Raw genomic sequence first — 22,568 nt, forward strand, 5'->3', positions numbered from 1 at the left:
GATACTGCTGCCTTTTTGTCCCCGGACCAAACTTTGTAGCCAACTGCTTCCTTGACCTTCGACCACGCTCCAGATCGCCGCCTGTCCTGACTACTTGCCCGACCTTCGACCACGCTCCAGATCGCCGCCTGTCCTGACTACTTGCCTGACCTTCGACCACGCTCCAGATCGCCGCCTGTCCTGACTACTTGCCTGACCTTCGACCACGCTCCAGATCGCCGCCTGTACTGACTACTTGCCTGACCTTCGACCACGCTCCAGATCGCCGCCTGTCCTGACTACTTGCCTGACCTTCGACCACGCTCCAGATCGCCGCCTGCCCTGACTACTTGCTCGTTCTACATCCCCGTTTTCCCTCTCACCATTAAAGGATCGTGCTGCACTTGGTTCCCTGTCTTTGTTGCCTGACAGAACGAACTGACCAGAAATGCAACCAGCGCACGATTCCCTAGACACGGCCCGCTTGACCCACACGGAGTGGGAGCTCGGCAAGACCACAGAGGAGATGGCGGCGTTAACCAGGGTCGTTCAGCAGCAGCAACAGCAGCTCCAGCTGCAGCAACAGCAACTGCAGCAGCAGCAACAGCAACTGCAGCAGCAGCAACAGCAACTGCAGCAGCAGCAACAGCAACTGCAGCAGCACCACCAGCTCCACCAGGACCTGGTAGAGGCTCTCAGGGATCACAGAGACTTGGCTCCTCTGGCTGCTGCAGATCGGTTTGTGCCATCTCTGTCCACGTCCGTGCCGCTTAGCCCCACCGTTATGTCCACGCCCCGTCCTGCCTCGGCACCCGGGCAGTACGTGGACGTCCCTGAGCCCAGACTCAGCAACCTCGCAAGGTTCGACGGTGACCCCAAGTACGTCCGGGCCTTTCTGACGAACTGCCGTGTCTTGTTCGACCTCCAGCCCGTCACATTTGCCACGGAGCCAGCCAAGGTGGGTTTCGTGCTGACTCACCTGACGGGCGAGGCATGGCTGTGGGGAACGGCAGAATATGAGCGGCAGGGACCCGCCTGTTCGTCGTTTGACGCCTTCGCCGCTGAGATCCTGCGCGTATTTGACCTGGGCTCCGCCTCGGAGGACGCCTCCACAGAGCTCCTCACGCTGCGCCAAGGCAGCAGATCCGTCGCCCAGTACGCCATCCGGTTCCAGACGGTGGCGCGTCGTAGCGACTGGAACACCCCGGCTCTCGTCGGTGCCTTCATCCACGGACTCGCGGACTATATCAAGGACGAGATGGTGTCCTGCGAGCGCCCACAGACCCTTGAAGTGGCCATGGACCTGGCAGTACGGGTGGACCGGCGGATCCAGTCGAGGCGACGCGAGGAGAGCGGCTCCGCCCCCCCGTCACCGTGACATCAGCCCGACACCTCGGGTGTCATGGAGCGCACCGGTTTTTTCACCGGACCTGTCGTCCGCCAGGGACCCTGTCCACGTAAGTCAGCGCGCCTTTATTGCTCCTCACACCCAGCCCAGCTGGTCAGAACCCATGGAGATCGGACGCACCTCTCTCTCTGTGAGGAAACGCAGTCAGCGCATCAGAGAGGGGCTTTGCCTGTACTGCGGGGGTGAGGGTCACTGGGTGGTCTCTTGCCCGACGAGACCCAAGGACACCCGCCAAGCAAGGATCCGTGTGGGGTCGGTTTTTTTGCCCCCCACTACCTGTCGCGAGTCCCTGTCCCAGGACCACTACTCGACTCCAGCCCGCGCCCTTGCCTCTCGGCCCTCCGCTTCTCCAATCCGTGGGCAGCCGCCGCGGGTCCGGTCTCGCCGTCGGCCGCAGCGGATGGCCCGGGCCCTTACTCCGCTGCCGTTGCGACGTCCGCAGCCGGGTTCTGCTCCGGTGGGCGGGGTATTGGGGTCTGACCGGCTTCCTGCTCGGAGTCGTCCGGTAGGGACCCGTCCGGTTCCCACGCCGGCCCCCTGGTCGGCGTCTCCCGACGCCGCGGCTGGGAAGGTGGACTGGGCGGTAGTGCCGCCTGATGACGGGGCTTGGTCGACGTGTTCTGATTCGGAATATTGACTGCCGCACGTCTTGGGTTCCCCCCCTCCCGCCCGGTCTCCTGCTCCGTCTTGGGGTTCTGCTTTTGGGACGTCGGGGGCCGTCCCTTGGGGGGGGGGTTCTGTCACGTCCCCACGTCACCTGACTTCCAGCCTAGCCCGACTCATGGAATTGCCAGCACCTGCTACAGCTCGTTAGGTTCCCTATTTAACCTCTCTGTGTTCTGCCAGTAGTTGTCAGTTCGTCTGATTACCCTGCACGTGATACTGCTGCCTTTTTGTCCCCGGACCAAACTTTGTAGCCAACTGCTTCCTTGACCTTCGACCACGCTCCAGATCGCCGCCTGTCCTGACTACTTGCCCGACCTTCGACCACGCTCCAGATCGCCGCCTGTCCTGACTACTTGCCTGACCTTCGACCACGCTCCAGATCGCCGCCTGTCCTGACTACTTGCCTGACCTTCGACCACGCTCCAGATCGCCGCCTGTACTGACTACTTGCCTGACCTTCGACCACGCTCCAGATCGCCGCCTGTCCTGACTACTTGCCTGACCTTCGACCACGCTCCAGATCGCCGCCTGCCCTGACTACTTGCTCGTTCTACATCCCCGTTTTCCCTCTCACCATTAAAGGATCGTGCTGCACTTGGTTCCCTGTCTTTGTTGCCTGACAGAGGGAACACCATGGTTCCTTTAGTAGCAATGTTTTTTTTTAATATAAATCTATATTTTGCTTTTTTTTAATGTATGGTTTATTTTATTGTCTTATGATCAAATTAATTTAATTTAATTTTCATTCATCGTCTTTCCCATCTGTTCTCACAAGGTTGACAGTGGAGCCTATAGCAAAAATCTTCAACTCATCTACCATGAGTAAAAATCCTTGTAAGCCTGAAGTCTTTCTTTGAGTTAGCATACTAAAATGGTTTGCATGTTTTATCAGTTCTTATCATAAATAGTTCCTGCCTTAGTCTTCTGTATTCAGGTTCTCATCCTGCTGTATGTTAGCGTAACAATTAGCACCTTTTTTTGGTATATAATATCCATTCACACTCATATTTACACATATGGACCATTTAGAGACTGGAATTAATTTATTATGGGTGTTTATGAGTTCTCATTCGGCACAATAGATGAGTAAAAGGCAAATTATTAAATCCTTTATGACCTCAGTGCTATTTATTAATTCAAATGTTACCATCTAAAGAGGACTAACGTACATGTGATAAGGTCCTTTGTTGTGTACAAACATGGTTTTCGCCCCTTCAATTCTTTTTCCTAACTGGCTGCAAAACATGGGTTATGAAACCAATTCAGTGGTCCCCCACCATTTTCATTTTCTGAAGGGAGCTGTAGGGATGAGATTTGAATGCCTCTGGATGGTCATCAATGTCTGTCCCTCATTCGGTGGCAAGCGCTGTCATTGCAAAATGAATGAAAATTGCTGCATCTTTTACCATCACAACAGGCTCCAAGCCTAAAGTGTTATCATTCAAACAAACGTGTGCTTCCATGAATATGTACAGATGTCGAACATTTAACTGACGTGATTTCCCCACATTCTCTGTATATTATTCCCATATTGATGGTAGCAGATATCTGATACACTGCAGTTATAGTCAGTATTCTGCTCCAGAATATCAATAGTCTCCCAATGGGGGTGCATTTGAAATGAATCACAGCATCTTACTGCTTTCTCTTCATTTCTCTGTCCCTATCACTTTGTTGTCTCTGTTTATAAATGATTCCGCATCATTCGTGCCTTACAGCCCTCGTATGTGCAGATGACATTAATGAAAAGCATTTGTCAAACCTTCAGTTGGAATACTGGACGTGTGTTCCAAAGCATGATAGGGGCTTGTGTGAAATAAATTGTTCTCAATTATATATTGTTTCTATGTTTTGATTAATTGTATTTAGTGTTTCTTGGTATGACAGAAAATGTTGATTGATCGTCTAAGTCTGCGGTGTCAAACTCAGTTTTGTCGCAGGCTGCATCGTAGTCATAGTTTCCTTTGGAGGGCCATTATGACTGTAAAACCAAATAAATATATGAACGTCTCATATACACAGTATAGGCTACACAACAAACTGATGAATAACGGGTTTTGAAATAAGTTACAAGTGAAAATTGTTCACATTTTTAAAAATATGAATGGTAATAAAAAATGCCAGAAAAATCTCTATTTTTTAAAAGTCAAGACAATTTTAGTATTGCTACAAAGTCGATGCGCAATTTGTCTTTGCAGGCCATATAGAATGACATGGCGGGCCGGATCTGACCCCGGGGCCCTGGGTTTGACACCCTTGTGTTAAGTGAAGACACCTGTATTAATTAAATGGGCGTGTTAAATAGGGAGACCTTCTGCGTGCTGCAGCAGTAGTAGTTGCAGTGAGTGGTGTGTCAACAGAGGTGATTGGCCTCTACGTCAGAGAGGTCCCCAACCACCGGGCCGCGGACCAGTACCGGTCATTTGGTTCCGGGCCCCACAAAAATAATATATGAATAAATGTAGCGACACTTCGGTTGTCATTGTCTCCGATCACGCCTAGATGGGACCGGCTTGTTTCTGAGATACAAGCTCAGAGCTCCCACTAATTCAACGTAATGGTGAGTTTTATTTTTATGTGATTCATATTTGTTTTTATGCCATTTGATTTCATCGTATTTAAAGGCCGGTCCGTGAAAATATTTCTGACACGTAACCGGTCTGTGGCGCAATAAAGTTTGGGGACCGCAGCTCTACATCTTTCTTTCGTTCATTTAATTTAATTTAATTTAATTTAATTTAATTTAAGTACCTGCTGCTGTATGGCTACTCTGCCAACATAAATATATTTAAATAAATCACTTTTTTTTATTTACAATTACTTGCTATGTCTATGTCATACTCAGAAAACACCATATTGACTATGTTGTATAAAAACTGATAGATGCAACTACTGTATACTGCATTTGATTGGGATTCTCCTTCAAAAGTTATTGGCAGCACGCACAATGGCCTTGTAATTTATGAGAGCTGTTAGGGTCTCTGACAGAAGGTGTAAAGCATGTTGAAGGATTGGTCGGATGCGAGATGTGTGCAGTGACGGCATATTGTCCCACCCGTCGAGACTTGCATGGCTCCCTCCGTGGTAGATAAATGACTCCACACAGTCAAATTAAGTTGTTGTAAATCACTTTGCGGACTCCGAACTATTCCTGAGTGATGACCTTTATGCCTGTTTGACTTCCACTCTTATTTGTGTTAATCACATCTGTATAAGACTGACAGTAAATTGGTGCCATATTCACAAAGGTCAGTTTTTGGCAGTATAGCACACGGTGACTAAAGGTTCTGTTGATTGTCATGAAGGACACGTCAAAGGATGATGCTTTGACTTATGGTAAATAGAAGAATGATTGAAAAGAACAGGATATTACTCAGGTATGCAAAAAAATATTATTGACCTTATGATTTAAATTTCTAAATTACCAATTTGGAGTTTAACCCAACTCCGCAAAGATTTTATTGCGGTGATGAAGATAGAAAATAGTTTTCTATTTTACTCGTTAAAAGTAATTTGAAAAATCCTAGATATGTACAAAACATGTTACCAATTACGTTTGCTGGATCTGAATGGAAAAGAGGCTACTGCTCAAAATTAGCATAACAAAGTGCCTTTTGAAAGTTGTTCTTTGGGCAGAATTTACAGTTTTTAGTCTCCGCCTATAAGTCATTCAAGCATTCATTCAGTAGCACAAAAAGAATCATCCTTGAGCACAGAATCATGGAAGCAGTCAAATTGAATAAAAACATCTGCTTCTCATTCATCGCATTGTAAAATATGGCAGCTCCCGCTAACCGTGATCTCACATGGTGCAAAATGATAAGACGTGAAAAATCATCATTGTGATGTGAGGGACGCCTCGGTGTGTGATCCGTGCCACGGCCTAGACGACGAGCCTTGTGAAGTGCAACGCTGCCCGGTTACCGCCGGGGCTTTGATTGGCGGTTTGTCGAGCGCCTCGTCGGGCGCTTTGGAGAGCATCTCAAGATGAAAGCCAACCTTGTCCACAGTGTGTCCACTGTAGACCACTGCTGCTGCTTATTTGCTTCAGGCGCCATCAAGGGCTTTTTTACTCCACCATACAATGCTTTTTTTTTTTTTTTTACTTTACTACGGCATTATGTATAATTTATCATACAATTTATCCCAGGGGAGTGACTCTGTTTTCATACAGCGCCTCGACTCTTCTTTCTTCATCTTGTCTGCAGTCCAGTCTTTGTTGTCCGGCAAATAGGCTTTATTATTAGCGAGGTTCTATTGCACAAGCATCACCACTCAGTGCTGATCTCCCCGCTACCTTTTTTCTTCCCTCGATGAGCCAGTATCACAGTGCCAAGGGCCAGACGTCCTCGTTCGCTACTGTCTCCACAAGCCAGCTGCTCATGTATAAGATGAAACAGTGCTACAAAGCAAATAAAAATGTCTTGGCTCCTGACAGGCCTGCTGTGGATATATGGCCTCTTATTTCAGTGAATATATTGAATAATTGCGCCTGGTTATAAATATTTCATGGAGCCCCACACTGAGCCCATGCTAAGATGCCTAATTGCGGACTTTAATTATTAAGGTGATGGTCCCAAGCAGAGTTTTTTTGTGAGGAGTTCCGATATATGATTTGTGGTGTTTTTTTTCATGGGATGGATTATTTTTTTGGGCTTATGTTTAATCAACAGACCTCATGGACACCATATCAGCGCTTGAGGAAGACTCATCTTCTCACTGAAAGGAATTAAATTCTGATTAAATACAATTAATTTAACTATTAGCTTAATATTGAAGTGGATAAAACATCTTGTAGTCTGTGAAATGCTTTAAAAAACCTTGCTCCCTTGCAGTTTTTGGTATTTGTGATGCTGCCAATAGGTTGGGCTCAAGTTCTTTTGGAGGACAGTCTTGGACATCAATAAATATGTAGAGCATATTCAGCTGAATCTGTGTGAGAAATAGCAAATCCAGACTTTTGAAAAGCAAGCATCATACTTTGGAGCTTAATGATCTTAAGTCCAAAATATTCTTCCCTCGAGTGTGCGCAGTTCAAAGTTGAAGCTCTATGTGGAATGAATAAAACAATCGTCTCCCCCTGATGTACTTGTAAACCCCGAGCTATCTTGCATTATGTATTCCTCCATAAAAGCTAATAGCCATAATGCAGACAATGAGAATCATTGACCCACTTAATCGCAGCTCTGTCAAAGTGTGACAGGCTGGAAGTCATTGCACCACAACAGTGGGTGCAGGACTTGCTCCTACAAAATGCATGCTAGTCTCGCACTCGGCGAGTTGCTTTTTGCAAGCCCGTGCAAATCTGTAAATAATTGATCGCTATTGATGTGAGGATCACCTCAAGTGTATCCAGTTGTTTGCTTTAGACGTCTGCCGTGAGGAAGCCAAAGGGGCCCGACCATCTGTCAATAATGCACCGGTCACCGCACTCTTCTCGGACCACCCGAAACGCTCCAGTGAACAGCTGAACAATTGTTCTGTGCGAGATGTTAAATCAGGTCCTGTGTGCTGACTGGAGAACAGATCTTGAAGTGCTGCATTATTCTTTCAGGAGAGGTCATCAAAGTAATGGAGTCATTCTGTTTTACACCCTAACATAGTTGTTTTTAAGATGCCATTCGTAGACACTTTGTTTATTTACTTTTTATGACTCACTTCAGGACAGTAGGGGGCAGTATATTGCTTGATTTGCACGTTAGTTTGGGCCAAAATTCCACATTCTGTTCCATTTGTTCCTCTGCCCATCCATCTGTCATCCATTCATTTCCAGCCATAGCATGCGGTTAATTTTTTTAGCGTAATATGTGCCTTGTCTTGATAAAGGGCGGGAGAAAAAATTATGTACCGTATTTTCCGCACTATATGGCGCACCTAAAAACCTCCAATTTTCTCAAAAGCCGACAGTGCGCCTTATAATCAGGTGCGCCTTATATATATATGGACCAATATTGAGCCACTACAGCCGGCGTGTCCAAAGTCCGGCCCGCGGGCCAAATGTATATATCTTATATATGGACAAAGTTTTAAAATGGGCCATTCATTGAAGGTGCGCCTTATAATCCGGTGCGCCTTGTATATGGACAAAGTTTTAAAATGGGCCATTCATTGAAGGTGCGCCATATAGTGCGGAAAATAGGGTAATAAATTATTATTATTATTACTATTACTATTATTACTAATAATATATATCTTCGCTTCCTGTGGTACAAAATACATTGATTCCTAAATGTCCAAACTTTAAATGATAAATTATTGTGTATTGTGCAAACAAATAACAGATGCCTTTGAAAGCTTATTGAGCATATGGGCACTCTAAATTAAATCACAACACACATCCGGAAAAAATGGCCTGGCATCAAAATCCTCCGTTATGAGCCATTATGCAGCGTTGTTTCGCAGATGATCAATTTTTGCTAGAGTGTCTTGCTCAAGGGCACGATATGGATATATTGAAGGTGTTACTGGACAAAGTGTCTTTGAATGGTTAAAAAAACATAATGCTAAAATACCAAAGGTAATTTTCCAGAAAGGTCCAGTAAGTCTTTATCTGCTTTGGGACACTTGGATAGACAGCCTTTGTTATAAAAAGACCTTCTCGTCAATGACATCATCCAAAAGCACCGGGTGGCCACTTTTCTCTCTCTCTGCTCGCTGCCCGCCGTCTCAAGCTAATGGCTGAATGCACAGCTAAAAGCTTTCAGTGTGATAAGGTAATATGGAGTGCTGTGTCAGTGGGACCATCTATACTCATCATACAGTGATGAGGAAACGGTCTAAAAATAAAAATAAATGGAGAATGCTTGATTGTATCACCACCGGTTTTGCTGACTGCAGTATTTGGTATTTGTTTACTATTTGACTATTTCAATTGACCTTCCTGGCTGTCCTGTCCACATCAAAATATACTACAATATTAATAGAATACATATATTTTGCTACATGGCACAATTAAGATAAGCAGTATTGAAAATGGAATGGATGGAATTTGAGAAATATAAATAAGAAAAAAAACATGACTACGACATTAGCGCCACCTCCCTGACTGCATTTCACCTTGCCCTCCACCTATTTGCTCCGATGCTGCTCTTTCTCCCGTCCCACTTGTGTTCCTTATCTATTCCCGGACTTGCTGTCCTCAGTAAGACGGATGTTTGCATTCCCAGGGCAGATGGCCCTGCTGTTCCTAGGTGTACCCGTCCTGCACTTTACAACTGGCCGTGCTTGTTGGCTGTGACGAAGGGCTGCCTGGGGGGAAATAATTTGTGCACAGTGCGGGCAAACCTCATAGATACCTTTTTTGGTCAAATACACAGCTAGATTATTTTAACTTTTTTTTTTAACATCTATTTTTTATGACATCATTCCCTTATTTTCGGTGTGACGTTCAAACGTGATCTCTTGAGTATAAAGTCATAAAAAGCCATAAATCGGCACTTTACTCACTGTTCATATAGCCCCCTATATGAAGTACAAAATGAAAGTAGGCCTTATTTGACAATTGACTATTTTTTAATTTACCGTATTCAGCTCGAGTATGCGAATTCACTCATTGACGATGTGTTGTGCAAAAGTGTCTGCCTGTGTCTCGCCTCCAACCATCCAATTTATTCCGTTTGAATCTCAGCAAGAAAAATCACATTTTGTGCAATTCAAACATTGTCCCTTAGCTGCTCCCATCAAATGTAATGAATGTATGGCCCCAAAGGTGAGAGCCGTAATTGATTAAAAACCGTACTGTTTCTGCATGCCTCAGTCTAGTCACACCTAAGGATATGTGGCGCGTGTGTTTTTGCACGTGCGTGTGTGTATGATGGCAGGACATCAAAGTTGCTTCTGCAGCTCCATTTCATGGTGGCTAATGAAGAAGCTGCGAGTGAGCTTTGAGGTCATCGTCTGAACATGACGCGCGAGGTCACTTCAAAGGCGGGATAATGACGGATTAAGTTGAAATCGTAGGCGTGCTCCAGTCGCTTTGCATTTAATAACAAACCATCAACGTATGATGCGATAAAATGGGCCTGCCTTCATTTCCCTTGTCCGTCCTACTCGGGACAAATCCGCAACATCCTCATTAGTGCGCTGCTATGTGGCCAACGTTTTTTTTTTTTCGTTTTTATGACTAAACCTGAATGTTTATATGTTTTTAACTTGCTCAGATAGTTTTCTACACAGTAAAAAAGCGAAATTTTCCAACCCTTGAACACGTACAAACCAAGAATATACTCTTTGGCTGCCATCCATCTTGTTTAGATGTGACCTTTGTGAACTTGAACCCCTCAAGTGTGCTTGCCAAGTCCGTGTTTACATGTATGGTAGAGGCACTCGGGGGAAAGTCTAATTGCAGCTGGAAAGATTTATCCTCTCCCAGACACTCCAGTGGCACTCACATTGTCAACAACGCGTTCCGCCATCAAGGGGATCATGGGCAGAGCAAATTTTTGTTGATGCTGAAGAGGCGTAACATCAGCTAACTGTAATAAATTTATTTTTACTATTTTTTTAAAATGTTTTTATTTTATTTATATCATTTTATTTTTATCATTTTATTTTTATTTTATTTTAGGTGTGTAAGGGACACACTATGTACGCAAATGAATGCAGAGAAAATAAAAAAATACATCATTATTTTTACATAACCATTATTCTACAAGCGATCACATTTTTTAATGTGCTATCCAAAAATTGAGTGGAAAAATTAAGACCTTTGCTAACTTTGGTCAGAAGGACCGAGGAAGGGTTGGGGGCTCCAACATGCTCCAATTGACGATATGTGTGTTCACCACTTTTATGAAATGCAATACAGTCTCAACTTTACAGGCTTAGAGGTTAGTATAATTCTCATAAAATCTGTTGCCATTACTCTGACTTTACATGTGCATGACCATAACATTTTATCACCCTCACGATGGTGCTGCCGTTCTCCTAATGAATGTTGCTGTTGTCCTCAGCTGAGGGACTGCTGAAGCAATGCTACAATTTTGCTTGACTTTAACTCCTCTGGAGGACAATAGTGTCCATGTACATGCAAATGTATTACTTCCGATAAATACAAGCGCAAAGGCACATCAGAGGACCATTGGGTTGCCGTCCAGCTCGTGTCCAGAGGGAATCGGCCCAACCTCATTTGTTGAAGTCTCAGCGGTAGCTCCCCATTTTGCTCGGCTTCCACCGATGTTTAATTGGCCTCATTATGTGATTAACTTGGCAAATTTACCTCTCACCCCTCAGGCGTGAGTCTCGCACAGCGGCGGCCCGCAAAAAAAATAAAAATCTCAAAGTCACTCTATCAGCCAAAGAGCAATGTCAGCGCTAAGGCTGTCCTTCACATTTTGCTGGGAAGTTTTTTTTCCTAACAAATTTAACAGTAAGACAGTACAGGATTGTTTTCTAATGATTATTTTTTCTTCATGCCATCGCCATTTTTAAGTACGGTGGTCCAGTTTATCGATTAGTTTATTGCACAATACCGCATGTTATTTTATTTATTATTTTTTTAATATTGTCTCCGTTACCACTCAACCTACCCATCAAAGCATAGCACGTTTGTCCATGAACCGAGCCTGCAACCTCTTGTCGTGAAATGAGATATAAATCAAATCTATTTTGTAGTAGAAAAAGCTGTTAGTTTTGCAGCAGTGAGCTCATCTTCAGTTCATTTGACAGATCAAGGAGTTGCTATTGGTTCTTGAATCACATTTGAGAAAGTAGAGCTTCAGCAATCTGATCCTTAAAATTTAATGTATATATAAAAAAAAAAAAATCACTTTTCATTTTATTGATGTCCTCTGAGAATAGTGTGGAAAATGAAAGAATGATGAAAAAAACAATGGCCCCAATGCTAATCTATCTTGTCATGTTTAAAATATTCCTCTTAGCTTTCCCTGCCAGTCACTCGGAATGGCCACTGAAGTGCCAATTTTACCAGACCACTTGCTATTTGCAGGGGAAAGTCATAGGTTTTCTTCCTTGTTTAATAGCGAGCGGCGGGAGGTGGGAAAGGGGTGAGTGTGGGGGGACGGCATGCGCATGTGTCCGTGAGGCTGAGCGCGGCGGGCGGCATGATAAAGGAGAAGTTTACAAATGGGATCCATCATTTTTCATGCACATGGGGTGACATCCCTCCGTCAGCCTATTTCGCTGTGATAGCCCGCTCCCCTGCTTCATTGATATCTGCATTAGGGACCTTTTGTTAAAGGTCTCATCTAAATGCATTGAAAAACACCTTGCTCCTTCTCTTGTGGAGCTGCTATACTGTTAAGTGTGCACATGCATTCATAGATTTGCAGACTTGGCTTTGTCTACGTTGTGCTTAGCCTTTTGCGGTTAAAATATAGTTGTGTCGCTGCATGTGGAAATAGCAGAAAGAGATTTTGTAAAAACAACAATGGACAACAATTATTTTTAATTTGCTAACACTCCCGAGATGCTGAACTAGGCCGCCTAAGGGAAAATAAATTTGAATTGTAAACCACGTATGATAAATACAACCTTTGTTTCATTCTGTGTTTGTAATGAAGCCAACAAATATCAAAACGAATTGGCTATGACCTTTTGACCTAGTTTGAAGTATATAGTTTGATGAGCATTCCGCTTGAGTTGCTTTCAAATTAATATAAATGTGTGTGCGTGCATGCGTGTCTGTGTGTGTGAAGTTGGCTGCTGTACGCCAATTAGCCAAAACACTTCACAGCCTCTTGATGCCATTCCGCTAAAAACACGACACTTCATTTCTCGCTCTCGTGCGGTCCAACAGTTCAAACCAACCCCACTGTAAATCCCTCGCTACTATTAAGAGGAGTTAATTTGCCATCCGTGTCTATCGCTTTTCAAGGCGCCATCATGTGATGCAACCGAGGTGCCGAGGGGCTAATGTCACTGTCAATCCCCCCCATTCCTCCGGCTACAACATCATAGCTTAATTTCCAAACACCCCCAAGCACCCTCTACCTTCAAGAGGTCTCAAATGCGTACTTGAATCAAAATTGCCCCAAATTCTCCTGTTGAGTAATTTAATACAGGCTATGAGCAAATAGCCGAATACATAGTACAGGTGCTCTGAATGAATGATGGACATTTTCGAGAAAAAATACAATCAGATCCAGAAATATTGGGCCTATTTATGGACCCAGCAAAATTCTCCAAAGCACGATGTAACTGCACGCATGGATGAATTTTTCTTTTTGTTATTTTCATAGTTGCGTACAGGTAGCAGTGGGAGTGTGCGCCGTTATGGGAGTGAACAACAGTCAAATTGCTTCCTGGCCAATGAAAGCGGCGCCTCTCATTCTCTTTAAAATCAGCACAGGAGAAGAACAGAAGCATACAGGAGATGAGAAATACAGTTGATTTCACGTTGCATGTTGAGGGCCATCACAAAATGGATTGTGCTCGACCATCAGGTTACAACTCTAATGTTTTTTTCCTCAATATAAATCTTTACGTTGAATACGATATAAAGCCATGCGTCACTCTCTCTTAAATAAAGCTATCTCCTCTGTTGTCCTTCATCGTGTGAAGCGGAAATGCCAGGGCCAGCTCAAACAGGCCTTCTCAAACGTGCTGAGATTGAATGCGAAATCAGAGCAAAGGGGTCACTGACGAATGAAATTGGGTTTTATGCAGAGTGTGCCTCCGGTACACAACATTCCCAAAGCAAAATCACAACCCTTAACTGGTTTTTTTTTTTTGACCCATCATTATTCCTCATAAATCCCCAAACTAGCCAATACCAGCGCCTTTGACAGCATGACTGATGAGTTTGCCATCATGAATGTCAAGAGAAATGGTCTCCCACACCTTATCTCAACCCCCCCCCCCCTCCTATTTCTCATTGTGAGTGAGAGTTGAGATTGGGGAGGGGGGCATGGAGAAAAGACATTGTGATGAGCATTACCCGGTGATAATGAAGGGCATGCCGCTGTACTGTCAAGCCGGCATGGACAGGCAGGCGGCCAGGGAGGCGGCCTGGGAGGCAGGTATGAGAAGTCCATTTATGCGCCCTTATGTCTTTATCTGCAAGCAGGATGAATGAGCATATTCATATATTTACACTATGTCAGAGCCATGATTGCCTTATCAACATCTGCCTTCACTCTGGGAGAAAGAAAATGCCAAGAGGTAATCAAGTCAAATGGATCTCCCATGCATCACAAATGGCATACCGAAAATATTTGGGTGATGGCTCCGTGAAATGCTCATTCCTCGATATACGTCATTTCACTCGAGATGCTTCCATTATGTTTGATTTATTCATATGAGCTATTTTTTATTTTATTTTTTTTTAAACCACATATAGTGACATCCATAATGGAGAGTGAAAAGGCAAGAAAGCATACATTCTTAATGTTTGTGTTTCCACTCCAAAGGTTTCATTGCTCATTGAACAATTACGGGTTGTTGCCGTGCGATGGACGATTTAACCAATCTTCACGAGTCAAGTGAAAATCCAACTGCAAAGCATCTTCTTGATGAACCTTGCTTTCGGATTCTGAAAGACAGCCAACATTTCCACTGAATGCAACCTTTAGAGTTTTTTACAAGTGATCCTGGTTGTAACTTGGCATGCAAACCTGCCGGTATACAGTCCAAGGATAATGAGCTTGAACCAGCAGCTCCGAGTCGTAAACTGAATATTCATGATGGCTTTAACAAGCATTTATTGCCTGGCTTCCATCAGAACATGGGCTGGAGAGAACTTTGGCAGTGCACTCTCGGGATCCATTCCAAAGAAGAATTGTCATTCGAAAAACCACAATGCACTCGGCTGGTCGCCTTCTCAAGCGAAGGGAGAAGTAACGGGTGAGCTGAAACAGTTAAAGGTCTGCTTCTGTGCTTAGTTGGCTACCGTATTTTCCGGACTATAAGGCGCACCTAAAAACCTAAAATTTTCTCAAAAGCCGACAGTGCGCCTTATAGTCCGGTGCGCCTTATATATGGACCAAATTCCTAAATTTAAACTGGCCCGAAGCATTGTGTCATGAAATCAATCATAAGTGGCCCACTGAAGACTATGAATCATGAATCAAAAAGACTATGGATCATTATTTTGTGATTATAAAGTAATTTGTTGCGTCTGAAGTTGAAATAAAAAAGATAAAATGGAGAATGATTTGATTTGGATTAAAAATCTGACTGATGCATTAATGATGCGCCTTATAGTCCGGAAAATACGGGACTTGGATACAAATTAGTGTTATTTTTAGAATGAAACTCACTGATCGATGTCAAGAATGCAATTTAAAGTTATCTTGCGACTTGTGAAAAACTGATAACGATTACGCAATCCATGCTCGGGTCAGTTGGCTTGGTGTTCCAACTCCTCTTTTAGGAATTATATGTTGCTACTGAGAACATCCCTTCCAACAATGCACTAAAGGATTCTGGCAGGAAAAAAATGTTGACTGGCTCATATCAAGTTGGCACTACAAAATGTTTATTATTTGTCTAACCACCGAAAACAAGTCATCTTGTCAGCTATTTGGCGTGCAGTTGGACACCGCTCGTTGAGTAGCACAACTACGAGCCGTATGATTCTTTCATGAGCCGTCATGGCATCTGCTGGCCTTTCATTGAGCACTTAATCAATAGCCGTCATCTCCAGCTCGTCCGCTAAAGTGGGCTCCGGTTATTTGTCCGTTCGTGATCCATCTCCATGCTGCTGTTTGAATTTTCATTACGCACTAAAGGGCCTTCTTCACTACCAGAAGACTTAACAGATTGTTTAAGGGCTCTCGATGTATTTTTATTTACACAAGACCTGCGTTATGAAAATCCATACGTGCGCCTGCGGGCAATGCACGGTGGCGCGGGAGGGTAAGCCTGAAGTGTGTGGAGAATTTGAGGCCTCTGAAAAAGGCAATTTCAGCCATATTATTTGCTAAAGCTTTTTTTTTTCTATTGCTGTTGTCCAGCACCTATCCGTCTGCCTAGATATGCATTTGCTTTGGCTTTAAGGAGTCACCGTAGATAATTGATAGCTTCTCCCTCCTCCTCGGAAAAGTATTTGATAAAGCACTTGTGAGTCTGCCAGGCTGCAGGCTTGTTACGATTCTGCCTGCGTATCGTTTCTAAATCACGTCTTGTGATTGGGAGTCATATCTGCCAGAAAAGACTGATAGTACTCCCGGTGCAACAGTGGAGTGATTTGTAGTTTTGACTTAATCTGAAGTAAACATTGATAATATTGGAAGCACAAAGCCTGTTGTGTGTTTTTTCCCTTCTAGAAACGACTGCACGGCGATCCATGCTCGGAACGTCGTTACGAAAACTGTTTTTGAAAATTGGACTTTAAAGAATTCAGATTGGCAGAGTAATTGGAGGTCAATAGAAAGTAATGCTCCACAACCGAGGCAGTGAAAAAAAGGAGGGGGCAGCAAAGTGTCAATCAGCAAGCGCTTTGCCCGTATTGCCCCTTAATTTAATCACTGTTTAATTACTGCTGTCCCCTGAGGCCTGCTCTGTGAGCTTCAGTTACTGAGCTCTTTGCCTTCTTCTTCTTCTCCGTCTCTCGGTGGCTATTTAGCCCTCGGACACTTTCTCTAAAGCAGGCCACTTTCTCAGAAGCATCAGCAGCATTTCAACCTAACCTCGGGCTACCCTTGCGTAAATCTGCTGATGATAATGTCAAGGGCAAGTACATATTTGCATGTGGGTGATGGAGATGGAGATTATATCCCGTCATGCAATGGCAAGAAAAGTTTGGCAATTTCTTCACCACACTGTTTTTCAGTCAGGTTTGTGGTCATCAGTGAATCCCGAAGCTGTGGTGAGGTTGACATTGACTATATAATACAAGACTCCTTATCTATGGCCAAACACAGTCCATGTTGTGGTTACTCTGGATTACCAAGAGCCTACCACCACGGATCCTACACGGAGGTCTACCAGGGGAATAGCTCGCGTTTAGCTTTTAAGCTCCATCAGTCGATACAATTTTAACATGCCAATGATCAGGTGCAAGGGATGCGGGGGTCTCTGGTGCCTCACATTTATTTTTCCCGCTCTTGGAGACACACGAAGGTGCTCTTCTTGATCAATGAGGATTACATACGGCCAGGAGACAAACGTGTTAAAATGTGATTGGATTTGATTGTCACAGCAACCCTGACTTGATGTCATCAGTTCCTTCCTCCAGTAGCTGGGATATTTTCGAATGTTGGCATGTGTAGGGTGAATTGTGTTCTGACTGACTGATGGATGAGATGCTGTCTCTCAGGAGAGTCCATGTTGATTCGTATTGCCAAGGGAGGACAGTTGAGACTCTTGGGTATTCACATTTGAGTGTTGACAGTTTTATTACGGAAATTTTGTTTGTGCTGGACGGGTAACATTGGGCTGCAACTGTCATCGTCTTCCTTTTTGGCTGGCATCTTGACAGTCAACAACACAAGGCTGCTTCTTCTACCAGCTGATGTTTTGCCACCCCGCGAACTATTGAAAGGACGCTCGTTCCGTGATACGGATTAAAACGTATATTTTAGCTTTTTATCACATCCTAGCTGTATTTTACTCTTTGGGATGCTTTATATAAAGCTCCAAGGCCAATTTGAAATTGGCTAGAGAATTGTGCCCGCTGTAATCCCATGTAAGATGGCTCCGTGGCCTCATTTGTGTCAAGCAGGAGCAGCGAGACCTGTAATGCAATTTATGACCTGCTGCCTCTGACATTAATAAAGACGGAACATGTACAGGAAATTAAACTCTCACTTTCCTCTTGTAATGAGATCTTATCCATCACAGCGCTGTTTACTCGTGCAATCAGATAAAAAGGGGTAATTTTGAAGCTCAGTTTCAGCGGGCACTACTACGGCAATCTACTGACTTTGAAATGGATCGAAAAGTGATTGGGATTGAAATAAAGTCTCTATATGTTAATAGGCATGCTTTAGCGCCCCTGCTGATGCCCGGAATATCAGTGCGGTGTTTTCGTGTTATCCATTCCTAATTGCATAGACAGGGCCGTGGAGCTCATCTGTGTGTGCTAGTTGGCCACAAGAGGGGAGTAGCAAGCTGAGGAGACCACAGAGGGCAGGCCACAACAGGTTTATTCCAGTGCTGGAAAGCTGTAAGGTATATATTAACTAAAAGCTATAATAATCTTGTCTTTCTTTGATATAAATGAGGGGATAGAAAGCACTATGGACAGGGAAGAGGGGAAATGTAATAGTATTGGGTTTTATAGGTAATAAGAGTGAGATGATCAAAGGTTCTCAATACTCAAAAGCAGCAAGGTTGCACTCGAGGGGAAACTGAGTGCTCTCCACGTTGGCTCAGTAAATTGCCAGATCAGCTAATCAGAATTCAACTGGAAGATGTAAGTTTGAGGAGACTAATTGAAGATAGATTTAAGGGCCATCCATCTGGATGTAGCGACCCTCTATTGCTCTTCTTGGCAACTTCTGGTGAATATTAATAATGCTTTTTATATAGTGGGAGGGGGGGGGGTCCAATTGAAACCCCTAAAAAGCATCAAACATGCAGGGTGAAATTACTCAGAGGATCTCTCAAGCAGACCGTCCATTTATGTGCCCTCTTGGTTACATGGAGGGCCATGCACTCATGAAAAAAAATTAAAAAATAAATATCAGCACCTGCTCATGACCATATGAGCCAATTGAACAAGTATGGCCATACAGTATGTTGCCCTCCTCTAGATGATTAATCTCCGGATGCGTGGTGCTGCTTGACCCGACTGGCATAAGATTGAACATCCCAGGAAAAAAAAACCCCATCAGGTATAGTTAATGAAGAGTACAGACTGATCAAGAGGTAGGCAAGAATAAATGGAACTGCAGTTTAATGAAGTCTTGGTGATAAGAAGGGTTTGGATTTGCATAAGGCAATTGCAAAGAATTAATGGCATTACGTATGGAATACAGGTAGCTTCAAATCGTGTTAAGGATTAGTTGGGTTGTTTTTCCCCAAGGTTACCTTTTATCTATAGAAAAATAAATTGTCATTTAAGTTCATTTTAAATAACTTTTTATAAGCACCACACAAACATAAACCGTGTGTGTGTGGATGTAGCTTGTCTGACGTCATGTTGATCTGGAGAGAGATTAAGCGAGTTTACACTAAATCAAAAGCGCTACTGTGGGTTGGAGCCAAGTTGCGCAATTGATTGCTTTAATACTTGATTCATCATCACTCAATTTGACATATTGCTATACTCATGCAGTGAGTCAAATGTAAGGAATATAACTTCTTTATCCGATGCATATTTTAAGAATGTTAGTTCCCGTTTATAAAGTTTCAAGGACATTTATTTCTCTTTTTTGTTTTCTTTTTCGAAATCCTCCTTAGTTTGACTATAAAGCTTTGAATTATTTCCTCTGTTTAAAGCTGGCTTCAAAACACCTCATATGATTGGTGTTTTCAGTTGGATATTCTGCTTTGTGGCCCAATGACATCATCTATTTTTTTTCCCTTTTCACCATGGCCCTTGATCTGATAGTGAGAACACCGACGCAAACAACGCTGTCAATATGGCATTCACCAGTGTTGTTATTTACCCCAGGACTTGCCATCTAATGTCATCGTCCTGGGACCATTTCATACAACGGCCCAAGTGGTACAGAACTATGGTTATCATTATTTTTTTTAAATAAAAACAAAACAAAACACATTTGGTCCCTGAAATGAATTACTTGACGATTCAACAACTTTCATAGACATAAATTGCCCATTACGGCGTCCCATTTTAAATTGGTTGCGCCTGTCATCACTTCTGAATTTCCAGTGTTTGATTTACATTTTGGAAATAATGCCATTAGTCCCCAATAACCATCCTGCTCTTATTTTACAACCTGAAGTACCTTTCTCTTACTCCTCAAGGAGACATTTTCACTTCACTGCTTTGATACGCTTGGCTGCTCAGTAGCTGTTGAAGTTTGGGGATGAGCCGGGTGGGTAGGGGGGATAAAAATAAATAAAGGCTCCCACCGCAGACAGGTGTCTGATTCTTATTCCCATGGCAAACCTGTGCCACAGCTAGATGCAGATTGCCCGTGGAGATCACTGTTGGTGCAAAATGGTAGTGTGTGTGTGTGTGTGTGTGTGTGTAGGCGCTGACCCAAACTGGGACCATTTTTGCAGGCCTTCAAATATGATCTGTGCTTGAGGGGAGATGATACAGCAGCGAGGGTACGATTGCTATAATGATAGACTCCTAACCAGACATTTTTCATAAATGGAAACTTCAGAGCTTTGACAAGAATCAAGAATGGGCTCATATGATGTCAGGCAATTTGGAGGGAATGTTTTTTTGGGGGGAGAAAATTACCATGTTGTGTATACTTTTGCAGAAATAGAGTTCACCTCGGGTGGAATCAATGAAAATTGGGAATGATTCCTGTTGGTTGGCTTAAAGACATTTTGTCTAGCTTTTATTTTACTTTTTCATAGTGGAAAATTTTGTATATTTTATCGAAAGTGTTACAGTAAATCAGAGTTGGCTTGAATGAGGACGTGTTTGATACGATTTGTACAGCATAGATTCCTCTTCCAAATTTGGTCCGACTCCAAATTGGCCATGCTTTGAGGCACTGGACTGTATGTTCCCATGTATAAAGTCTGTCTTTCAAAGCTTTTTTTTTTCTCTGGTGTGCAAAATGGGATCGCCTACCTCGGGGTATGATTAGCATGGGAAGTCATTCCACCTATCCTCATGGCCACTGTGATAAAAATATAGGAAAGTGATTAGAAGAGATGTGGGAGGGGGGAGAAGCTTGATTCATTTATATTTTATGACATATGAAAAAGTAATCTGACCTATAGACGCTATGGCTCACTCTTGATGGGAAAGTAAAGGAGACTACATCTGTTGAAGACTGCTTAATTTCAATGGCAGCACTGCATTATTTACGTTATTAAAAACCACGACGGAACTCATTCAGGAGACACGTGCATTAATCCCAGCTTGGAGATGAAAATAAGGTGACAGGATGGACTCTCTCTCTTGCTCTCTACAGAGCCATCTTCAACCCGGCTGGTTATTCTAGCATATTGTGATGGTTATTGCAATTAGGTCGCGTCCATGGTTTTCCGTCAGTGAATGTGGTCTTAAATTGAAATTACTGTAAAAGATTTGATGGACAGTTGTGGTGGGCCAATGGTGATCCTGTTACATTTTAGAAACATGTTATCATTTATTTATTTATTGTTTAGCTCCACATTCTTAGCAGTACATGCAAGAGAATGTGGATGAAGTTAAATCCCATGATTCTGACTTTGTTTATTCCCAATTTTATAATCACCCAAAAAGTATCCCTCATTCAAGCAAGGTAGTGACATTTCAGACTTGGTTTTGTTTTTTTTCCACACACAAAAACAAAAGCCAACGAATAATACGACACCACCGAGGGCAGTAGAAGGAAACCAAAACAACTATTAAAAAGACACTTTGTTGGTCCACTGCACTAAAGGGAACCACAAAGTCAGGTGATGGCTATATGCCGCTTTGTCATGCCGACGGTCCCATTTAGCCATTATGGGATTGTAGTCCTATAAAATGTTGTTTACAGCTGTTTGTAATGTTCCAAGTTCCACCTCTACCTTATAAATTTTACATTAAGCTGTTGTATAAAATCTGCTCATTCTGAAAAGCTCCATGAAGATTTTCATACAGAAACAATCGGTCGTACCAGAGACTGACCATTGACCGTCCATTTTATTGCTTGGCGAAGGTGATCACTCCATGTTAGGCAATTATATTTGCATCAAGGTAAAGTGGGATTCTTGGGTACGTCAACTTATACTAACAACCCCCCTCCAGATTCACATACAAAAACATGACACATTGTCATAGTGACAGTGTGTCATTGCGACAATACTTGTTTTGTGTCGTGTAAGCAATTTTGTACCCGCACGTCGGGGGAGTGTGGGGCGATTGTTGTGATGCATCTTCTGTCTTTTGATGAGCAGGGTTGTATTTAAACAGCATCATTTTCACAACGTTGGTCCAGCTCCATGTTTTTCAGGTCAGTCGGGGTTTAATTGTCGGGCCTTAAATATTCATGGGCACGGTGAGTGGATAAATGAAGGTATAAGCACACTGTAAAATTTCCAATAGGGCAAGTGTCACTGACTTCCCCGGATACAATTTACTGTACGCGGCGACATTTACTGTAATGCCAATTAATATGTTAAGAGCACGAAAAGAAAGCCGAATGACATTTTCCATTTATACATCATGGACTAATCTAGAATGAGATGGATACCATTAAGACGAAAGGTGCACGGCAATGAAAGGAGCACTTTATGTGGGGTCTTTTATAAAGGTATGACTCTATGTAATTCTAACATTCAATCTCACCTTTGATGCTTTCATTCATTACTTTTTACCTGTGGAAGTAACCATTTCTTTTACAATACTTCCAATGTTGATTCTGCTTGACTTCCAAGTTATTCACATTTTGAGCCAAATGGTTGAATATACGGTAAATAGTGTGTTTGGTGGTGTGTAAAATTAATCACTCAGGTGAAGTCTAACCTAATTGGAGGGTTGTGTATCTCT

Source organism: Syngnathus acus, chromosome 22, assembly GCF_901709675.1.
Source record: "Syngnathus acus chromosome 22, fSynAcu1.2, whole genome shotgun sequence".
In the NCBI taxonomy this organism is placed as follows: Eukaryota; Metazoa; Chordata; class Actinopteri; order Syngnathiformes; family Syngnathidae; genus Syngnathus; species Syngnathus acus.